Raw genomic sequence first — 10640 nt, 5'->3', positions numbered from 1 at the left:
GAAGTGCGGATCACTGGGGGGTGAGGGGGGGCGGGGACTGGGCAGGCAGGCTGTCTGTGTACTCTCCAACCCAAGATGGCCAGAATTCCCCACACTTCCAGTCTTGTTGACCCCCTGACATGTGTCCGGAACTAGACGCTGGGCCCTTTGTGTGGGTGTAGCTCAGGGCTGTGGCCCTCACTGCTCCCTCTCGAACATACCTCACACCCTATGGGCAAAGCTGGGCCTCTTTCCCCACGCCCCATCTGGGAGATTCAGTGTGGGTAGGAGGAGCTTGGGATAGAGCTGGCCTTGAAGGAAGTCAGTGAGTGCACCAGAGGCCCTGGCTGTCCCTGGTTTCTACGCACAAGCTATGTTGGGTAGGGTATCTGCAGGCCCCTGGCACTTTGGTCAGCAAACACTGCTTGCCGCTAGAAGTGAGCAGCCGTGACCAGCGATTCTCTTTCCACTTGATTGTCAAAGCTCCTTCCTTCTCATCTCCTTATCCCCAGCTATGACATTTAAATCCTGTGACTCCAGGACCCATTCTATTTCGGGGCAATGTCTAGAACCAAGCCCCTCCCCCTCCAACTCTTCCCCCGCCCCCCACCTGCCTCCCACTCCAATCTCTACAGCCCCTGGCCCAGAAAGATGCCTGCTCAGGAGGGTCTGCAGAACTGCCAGCGGCTTTGTCTAGATACTCAGACTGGGCCCTGCTGAGACACCAGGGTTCTGGGAGGGCAGGGACATGCTGGAGAACCAGCCCACAGCAAGGACGGAGTCTCAGCAGGGCCGAATGGCTTGGACACGCCCCCCCCCCCCACCAGAGGAAGTCACCATTCTGTTGCAGTCTAAGCCATGGACCTGGCTTAGGGGAGAGACTTTCTCATCACCTAAGCCTGGGGACGACGGGTCACTTTGGGGGATGTAATGCTTCATTAGCTATCCCGCTCTGCTGCAACGGTGTCAGGTATGTCTACAATTGATGATTGGTTGGGATGATAGTGAGGGCTGGGTATATCACCTCATCTCTCCTCCTAAAGTCCTTAGGGTCACAGGTCCCCTTTTGATGGTCTGTCATGACTGAGAACCCTAAAATCAGCAGCTGAGGCCTCCTAAGGATTCTGAGGATGGGAACTGGGGTCTCAGGAGCAGCCCTAACACACATGCTTTCTCAGTAGCGACAAGGAGACAAAGAGGTGTGGATGCACACGGATTCACGCTCCCCAGGAAGCTAGGGGGTTCCCTTCACTGTATATACAGCGTGGGTAAGACTCTCAAGTACCGTGTCTGTGCAGATCTGTCCTGTGAACCTGCAGAACTGTCAAGCTGGGCCATGATGTCTATCCATAGAGTGGAGGCCCCAGCTAGCCCCTGCGTCCAGGACCTGTGTCCAGGACTCTATGCCTCTGATCTCATTCTGCAGCCAGAGTGAATGCCTCCCAATGGCTTGAGCTCTTTAGCCATCCCCTCAAGCTCTGTGGTGGCAGACGCTGGTCACCTACACCCCCTCAGCACCCCCTCCCTTGTGATAACTATTGTTAGACACACATCCTGCTCCTGTGCTGGGGTCCCACAGCCTCAAGCATCCTGTGCGTTCCCAATCCAGCAACTGCGGACCTTACTTTTGCTGGCCACCAAGGCTCCTGTGCCTGGCAGTGACTGAGGAGGGGGCTGGCCTGGCAGCTGCCTCACTGAGCCTTGGCTTTCCTAGTGATAGTTATCCCATGACAAGCCCCGTTAGATCTCTCACACGCCACTAAAGAGTTTAAAAATAATTCATCACAGATCCTGTTGGCTGAAGTTCAAGGCAGGTGCTATGTACTCTATTGAGAATCAGCCTTCTGTTGTGTGAGAGGCTCACCTTTAGCGAAGACTGGGGAATTGCCCAACGTGGGGGACACTGACCTGCCCAAGAGAGTGGGAAGCAGATTCTTCCCTTTCCGAGTCCCTTGGGAAACCCCTGTGCGTTCTAGGGCCCGGGAGGTTACAGGAAGAGCCCTTGAATGCCCCCAACTTGTGGAAGGGTATCATCTTTCAGAGTTCTTCCCCCACATCCATTCTGTGTGTGTGTGTGTGTGTGTGTGTGTGTGTGTGTGTATGTGTGTGTATGCATGTATGAGTTTATGTTGTGTGTGTGCAGTTATGCGTGCACATGTGGACACGTGGAGGCCAGATATCAATGTCTGGTATCTTCCTTGGTTACTCTCCCCCGTATTTTGTGACAGAGTTTCTCAGTGGACATAGGACTCATCAATTCAGGTAGACTCTCTGTCTCCTCAGAACTGGGATTATAGGTGCATGTCACCCACCTCGTCCAGGTTTTTAGTTTGAAGTCTGTTTTGTCAGATATTAGGATGGCAACTCCTGCTTACTTCTGAGTCCCATTTGCTTGGGTACCTTTTCCACCCTTTCCTTTTAAGGCAGTGCCTCTTTTTAAATCTAAGATGAATTCCAGAGATACAGATTTTGTTTCTTATTTATTATGTATACAGTGTTCTGCCTGCATGTGTGCCTGCAGGCCAGAAGAGGGCACCAGATCTCATTATAGAAGGTTGTGAGTCTCCATGTGGTTGCTGGGACTTGAACTCAGGACCTCTGGAAGAGCAGACAGTGCTCTTAACCTCTGAGCCATCTCTCCAGCCCATCAGATTTTGTTTCTTAATCTATCCATCTAGTCTATGTCTTGTGATTGGAGAGCTGAGACCATTAATATTTAATGCTGTTATTAAACGGTGTGTGTTGGCTTGCAAACATTTTGTTGGGTTTTTGCTGTTTGAGTTCTTATGCTTTGTATTTATGGCTTCATTTGTTTTTTTTTTCGAGAGGTCTTCTGAACGTACTTATCCCTTTCTTTGGTTTGAAATATTGCTTAATTTAGTATTCTGTTTAGCATTTTGCTGTTGTTGGATTGATTTTTAAGGATGTTTGGATCATGAAAAGTTCTTCTTTCACCAGGCATGGTGGCACACGCCTTTAATCCCAGCACTCCAGAGGCAGGGGCAGGGGAATCTCCATGAATTCAAGGCCAGCCTGGCCTACAGAACGAGTCCAGCCAAGACTACACAGAGAGACCCTGTGGAGGAATGCTAAGTGAATGTATTAACCATCAATAAAGTGCTGTTTAGCCAATCAGCAGGGCAGAAGGACAGGAAGTGGAAGGCGGGACTTCCTGGAAGGTAGGCGAAACATATGATGATTGGGGAGAGAAGAGGTTTTTGGACGGTTGGAGGAGGAGGGTGGGAACTAGACTTGGACCGGCCCAGGGGTCATAGTGGCAAGTGTTTGGAATATATGTATATTATACGGCTTAGAGTAGTTTGTTTAGTTTACGAGTAGATTAGAATCAGTTCAGACTCTGTCTGGAGAAGTGCTGGCAGCTTTAAAGTACGTTTTAGACTCTCTGTGTCAGTTATTTACTTTGTAGGCCGAACGGATACAAAATACTGCAGCAAAACCCTGTCTCAAAAAACCAAACTTCTGCCCTCCCAAAAAAAAAAAAAAAAAAAAAAACAGAAAAAAAAAAAGGGAAGGAAAAGAAAGAAGTTTTTTTTTCTCCTTCAATGATGGCGGACAGTTTTGTTGGGTATGGTAGTCTAGGCCGGCAATCTTGGGCTTTCAGAAGTTGGAATGCATTACTCTGGCCTCTTCTAGCTTTCAGAATTTCCATTGGCAAACCAGCTGCTTTTCTGATGTTTTTTTTTTTCTCTTGCAACTTTCAGTATTTTTTTCTTTGTTCTGTAAATTTAATGTTTTGGCATGCCTGAAGAGGGCACCAGATCTCATTATAGATGGTTGTGAGCCACCCTGTGGTTGCTGGGAATTGAACTCAGGACTTTTGGAAGAGCAACCAGTGCTCTTAACCTCTGAGCCATCTCTCCAGGCCCTGACTTCCTCTTTTGGTTGTGTCTGGTGTGAGAATCTGTCCTGGCTTAGATTGGGCCAGTGCAGGAGCTGCCTGACCAAGCTGACGGCTGAACTGTTTAATTGGACTCAATAAAAATGACTCCCAAACCCTGGGTCTTGGCCTGTGGGTGCAGCGATCCATGTCCAGGTGCAGAGATGAGTGATCAAGCTCACATCCTCATGTTTGCGTAGGAGCACGTCACCCACCGAGCATCTTCTCAGCCCTCACACGCATCCTTCAGGTGAGTCAGTGTGCTCGATGCTCTCTTCTCTGGGCTACTGGGCTTCTAAAGTGGGCGGGCGGGGTCTCAGCCTCCTGCCACTCACAAGGAGTAGGAAGATGGGGACAAGAATTTGAGTCCAAGCAGGCTGAGGTGCGAGGGACTGTCAGTCAGATCCCAGTGTTGAAGAAGGTGCCTGTTATCCTTGACAGACCTCTGGTTTCCAGGACTATCAGAGAGGGACACCAAGGCACGGAAGATCCATGGGTAGATGTGGAATGCAGGAGAAGGTGCCCCCCAACACGGGGGATCTTGGGGAGTCTGGGGAGGAGTGGCGATGGGACGCCTAGATTGATCTTCCACCCTAGACTCTCCAGGCCCGGTGAGCAGTTTCTCACTGAGATACAGAGGTGGGACGGCCCTTTGTCTTAGAACCAGGCTACATTTCCAGAGTGCACCATGGCTTTCTGTGTCCCCTCTCTGGCTAGTGCTTTGGCTCAGGGAGGGGAAGCCTCTTCTTGTTTGTCAAAAGAACATCAGAGGCATTTCCAGGTAGCACTTTTGCCTTACCTGTGCAGCAAGCAGAGCTCACTGCTCAGGCAAGCCCCAGGCCTCTGGATTTCAATCCACATAGCCCTCCCAATGGATTTGCAAAGCCCTAGCCCATCCCAGGCAAGACTGAGCTCTGAGCCAGCAGGGAGCACCCAGGAACCACAGGGGCAGGGAAGATGTCCTCTGGTTACCATAGGAGGGTGTACCCTGCAGGGCCCTGCCATACCTAAGTTTTCAGAACCATGAAGAATCAACTATTACAATAGTTTTAAGGCCCAAGTCTGTGGGGGCTGGCCTAGAATGTCTCTAGGAACTGGTGTGCCACCTTAATGGTTGTCACCCCGATCTTTAACATGATGAGCTAGAATACAGGATGGGAGGGGAAACCCGGGGGCAGGCAGGATGGTAGAGGAGGGCCGGAGGTAGAGGGGTGTGCAGGGCCCCTCCCCCATAGGGATCCTGGGCAGGTCCTTGCAGATCGAGAAGAGGGAGATTGATTCCAACAGAGGTGCAGTCACGGGGTCATAATGGCCAAGGAAGAGACCAGTAGGGACATGGTAGACTGGAACAGGGAAGACGGGGAAGAGCAGATACGAGGTGACCCTGTGGCTGGAGGTGCCCCCAGGACAGCAGCCCCTGTGAATCTGGAGCCAGGACACAGAGTCTATTCCCAGCCAAGGCTGGCTCCTCAGCACCCTCACTGTTGTGCAGAAAAGCTCCATTTACAATAATGCACAGTGCATTAGCGCCAGGGAGGGGTCTGCTGCCAGCCCGCCCTGGCGTCTCTACAGGCCCTTTGTGTCGGCTGCCGCTGGGCTATTTCAAGCCCGGTCAGGGGCCTCCAGGGGGGAGTTCTTGTTAATGGGGAGCAGCCAAGGCCACACCCCCATGCCTCTGTGGTAGCTCCACCCTCCACCCTAGCCTGGCCCTGGTGGTGAGAGGCCCTCCCTGCCCTGACTTGCTGCTTATGAGGCTGTGTCTGCATTTAACCACCATGCGCAGGGGCCTACCTGCCCTTGTGAGGGCGCATGTCAGCCTAGTCCACAGTCAATGGCTCGAGGGCACATCAAGTAGAAAGTGAGGTCTTGCGTGGATCTGGGAGTTAGGGCAGCCCACTGCTGCCTTTAGTTTTGGTGCCCAGTGAGTATCTAGTCAGAGAATTGGCTATTTCCAGTAATTGGTGCAAGTGGCAGGTAGGTATTTTGTGCTGCGGGACTGTCATCTCCATCCTGGGCTATGACCTACTAAGGGCTCATTGGCTGGAAGCTCTGTGCTTCTCCACTGCTTAGCAAGGTCTGCTCCCTTCCTGGCCTTGAGGCTGGGCCTTAGGGAGGCTGTATTGCCCCGGATGTGGCAAAAACCCACTGTCTCTTGGGCAGCTCTTCAGTCTCAGCAGGTGGGCGTGGCTGTGGGCATCTAGAGGTGGCAACTGGGCAGCCTGGCCTTGTTGGAGGAAAGTCAGAAGCTCAGTGGCCCTGGGTGTGCTTCTGTGGTCATTCCCCTCTTTTCAGGCTTCAAAGAGTTCGGGGTCAAGGCTGGGGTTCTCCCTGCATCTCTCACCACCTGGTGTGTAGCCATCTGCAGCTGCTCCTCGGACACCTGGAAGCCGGCCTCTTCCTCATCCTCATCCTCATCCTCTTCCATCTGAAGTTCTCCCTGCTTTTCCAGGACCTTGCTGTTTGGAAGGGATACCAACATTTTGGGGCTAAGTAGACACCTGAGACCATCTTAAGTACAGACTCAAAGTCTGAAAGACTGCAGAGGGAAGATGTGCATGAGCTCAGAGCCAGTAGGGGAGGAGGAAGCCAGCCTAGGAATTATGGGATGGCCACCTGACATCCCTGGTCATTTCCCAGGGTCCTGCTTGGGACTGGATGTCTGCCTGGTAGGAGCATGTGACCAGGTCCTAGCCTTGAGCCCTCCTGCTCCTGTAGCCTCTCTCTCCTTTAGCTGTAGCCCCCGCAGGTCCTGAAACCTCCAGTGGGCTGCTCCTCTGCAGCATTGGCTGCCTGGGCCTCTCCTTTCAGGAGCACTGCGACCCTCATTTATTGTGTTGTGTGTACAGTTGTGAGCAGAGCCATTTATATAACCACGTACAAGTCTGCGTGACTATGTTCAAGGTTGCATTCAGGGTAGTGTATAGCTATGTGCAGGGCTATTTACATGGCTGTGTGATCCTTACTACAGTGTGAAAGGCCTTGCTAATCCTCTGACCAACTCCTAAATAATAATATTGTGCTCAGCTGGGCGCAGTGGCGCATGCCTGTAATCCCAGCACTCAGGGAGGCAGAGGCAGGCAGATCTCTGTGAGTGCGAGGCCAGGCTGGTCTACAAAGTGAGTCTAGGACAGCTAAGGCTACACAGAGAAGCCCTGTCTCAAATATACATATATATTATATATTATATATTATATATTGTGCTTTGCTCTCTACTTAAAAACAGCCAAGAAATGTATGTAAGGAAAATAGTTCATTCTGCCTGTCACTAACAGGTCTCCTCTCTGTGTCCCTTCCAACGCAGAGCTCAGGGCGCAAATTGCATCTGGACCTACCCTTTTACAGCTCTGGCTTGGGGTCCAGCGGCCAAGAAGTAGAGCCGCCTGTGAGGTGCTGACCACTCCCCTGCCCCCTAAGAGAGCATGGAGCTCCTTCCTGTCTTGTGTTCCCTCATTTCAGGCAGGTGCTAAAGAGGCATCAGGGTGGCCTCTGCAGCCCTCAGGTGAGCCCTGGGGACAGCATCTTCAACCTGTGGCTTCATCCAGAAAGTACAGGGTGACATGAGCCACCTGAGCAGGGAAGAGAGTATGAGGCTGGCTCTGTGGGAGGGAAGAAGTGCAGGGAGGGGGCTCCTGTGTGGAGGTCAAGGCCAGAAAATGTCCAGAGGCTGGTGTGGAGAGGAGGCAGTGAGAATGTGAACGGGGGCGGGGGGATCCGGGCGGTGTGGACAGATTGGCCGGGAGGGCAGAGATTGTTCCAGTGGCCTGCTGTCTCCTCCTGCACTTAATGGGTGGTTTGCTCCCTCCTGGTGGGGACTTGAACTTTGAGTGCTCCTGGCTCCATCAGCTAAGTGGCTCTAGGCCGCAGCCACGGCTCCGAAGAGGACCTTTGGGGGCACAGCATGTGAGTCTAGTTGATTTTTTTGTGTCTATTTTCAGGGGCTCTTTGGACTAAGCGGTGGGTGGAGCCCAGACCCTTCTAGTCTATTTCTGTCCCTGGGTGGTGGGCAGAAAAGAGCTGGGCTAGGCTCCTGGACCAGCATCATTCGTGGGCCTGACCACTCCCAGATACTCTTGGCAGGGTGTCCTGACTTCAAGGTAGCACTGTGCCCTTCTCTTGCCATCTCCTCACAGGGTAGAACCAGAGGATAGGATAAAGAAAGTTCTGGGGCATCAGGGAGAGACCAGGACAGTAGAGAGAACCCCACCATCCCAGTCTGTTCTCAGTTCCTGCCCTCCAAACGACCCTCAGGCCCTTATCTCTCACAGCACAGCCCTAATCGGCTATGCTGCGGCAGCATCTTTTGAAAGATGTGGGCCTCTTAGCATCGCTGGGGCTGAGAGTTCCCAGTGCCGCCCCATCCCCCACAGCTGAGCCGATCAAGGTCACCGGGCTGTAGTCCTTTGCTGGAACCACAGGCATGCCTGGCCAGCGTGGTGGCCCCTGAAGTCAGCTAGGAAGAAGCATCGGGCTGGCTGATCAGAGGCCTGGATGAGGGCACCCCTAAAAACTAATACCACGACGATGGAGGGGGCCAGAGGCCATCGGTTCCCACTGTGGACAGGTTCCATTCTAGTTCTCCCTACTAAGCCCAGGGACAGAAGTGTGTCCCTCTTTCCCACCACTCTCCGGGGACCCCCATGTAGCTCTCTGGGCAGGGTACAGTGGGAGATTCTGGGATCTGACAAGCCCCTAGGGACATCTGGTTGGGGAGGCAGCAGAGAAGCGTGAGTCGCTGTTCCAATGCCCTCTGGCTCAAGCACATAACGGTTTTGGAGGATGGTCCCTGGAGACCATCCGGCTGGACTAACCACCAAGTAGCGCCGTTTTCTAACTTTGCTGGGCACACCCCGCTGATAGTGTCTGTCCTAGGAAGGTGCCACGAGCTCTCAAAGCCTTCCAGACTAGGTCAGCCTTTCAGCTCTACTGGCAAATCCCATGTCTCCAAGCCCCAGGATGACCCAGGCACCTGACAATCTGTAAAATGAGGCCCAGCTCATCTTGCATGGTCTCCACTACAGGAGTGTGACCACTCAGTTCTGGTCAACATAGAGAATCTTTACTTTGCATGCCGTTGGCTCTTCGTGGTCAATAGGTCTTCTGGGAGGTTTCCAAGGGCTCTGTCAGCTCCTTCTGGACCAGAGCCATCTGGTGTGAGTATGTGCACATCCATGCATGCCTCCGTGAGTGTGGGCACATCCGTGCATGCCTCTGTGAGTGTGGGCACATCCGTGCATGCCTGTGTATGTGTGAGTGTGTGTAAGTGTGCAAAATCCATGCATGCCTCTGTGTGTGTGTGTGTGTGTGTGTGTGTGTGTGTGTGTGTGTATGTATGTGTGTGTGTGTTTCTCATGCTCCCATGGGAGGCTTGTCTCAGACCAGACCATGGATAGATGGTTCTTGGAGCAAACACCTTACCCAGCTGCTGACAGTGATGGCTCTTCCCTGCCCGACCCAGGCCCCTCAGCCCACATGGGTCCACTCTGCTGAGTGGATTCAGATCTTGAGCTGGTGCCCTTGGGGAGTTTTTAAAGGCTGCCCCCACCAACACGCAGTTTCATAGATACCGCCTAGGACCTGTATATGAGCTGCAACAGGGGTGTCCAGGCCCCTTCACCTACAGATCTTTACCTTGAGGGGAAACTGAGGCCCTGAAAAGACCAATGGGAACCCACTGCATACCAATATGCTCTCCCCCCGCTCTGCACAGGGATTTTCCTTGGGGACCATGGAGGGACAGAAAGTTCCTTCTTGTTGTCCCCATGGTCCCTGCCTATCTGTAGTCCCCTCCAGCAGGAGTGACCAAGTGGCAAGAATTTCTATTCTGAGACTTGGGGGGACATGACAGTGGGGTGGCCAGACTTCTGATTTACAGCCCTGGGTGGGGGTGGTGAGGCTAGAGGGACACATACCCATGATAACTAGGCCCAACTGCTGAACTGACCTCTGGGCGTATCCTCCCCACCCCCCACCACTGCCCCTCCCTTGCACAGCTGAGAAACACAGTTCCAGCAGGTCACAGAGGCTGAGGTTGGGGAACATTGCATGAAGAACACAACAGAGTGAGTCAGGGCTCACTGGAATCTCAGGAAGCAGACGTTCCCTGGGCCCACAGGAGAGTGTCCCCTTGCTGGAAACCAGCTGTTATTCACTTTAGTCTTCCCCTCCATGAGAGAGCTATCGAGACTGCCCTGGGACTTGTAGAACACCCCCAGCCTCTGGGGAAAGACTATGATGCCCATCTCCCTGGACAGTTTACACTTTGTCCCTGGGGCAAGCGCTTGGGCACTGTAGCCACACTTAGGGGTGCCTGGGAGTGTGACCACCCAGGTCCTATGTAAACTAATGGTACCTCTCAGAACCTTTGTTCCCCCATCTAGGCATTTGGGGTGGGGAAGGTTAGGGAAGAGGCTGGTGGCCTCTGTGACGTGCTGGCTGAAGTTGTCCTTTCCATTGGCCTCTGAGCCTGCAGGGCCAGGCAGGGTCAGGTGGGGTGACTGCCCACTGGCTAGGACCCAGCCCAGCAGCCTCCATTGAGCTAACCCATCCCAGCTCTGCCCGGGCCGGACCGACTCAGAATCTCTGCTAAATCCTCTATTTAATTTTCTTCTCGGGGAATTGTAGGAGGTTTTGCAGATAAAGCTGAGCTGATAACGTGGGGGATTTGGCTGTTCTCAAAGGCAGTAGGCCCTGGGCACTGTCTCACAGGCCTGCAGGGTATGAGGTGGCTACAACCATCGGGGTGTATTCCCCGAGGCTCCCCAGC

Source organism: Acomys minous (assembly GCF_964271855.1).
Source record: "Acomys minous genome assembly, chromosome: 16".
Classification (NCBI taxonomy): domain Eukaryota; kingdom Metazoa; phylum Chordata; class Mammalia; order Rodentia; family Muridae; genus Acomys; species Acomys minous.
Note: the sequence above shows the minus strand (reverse complement) of the source record.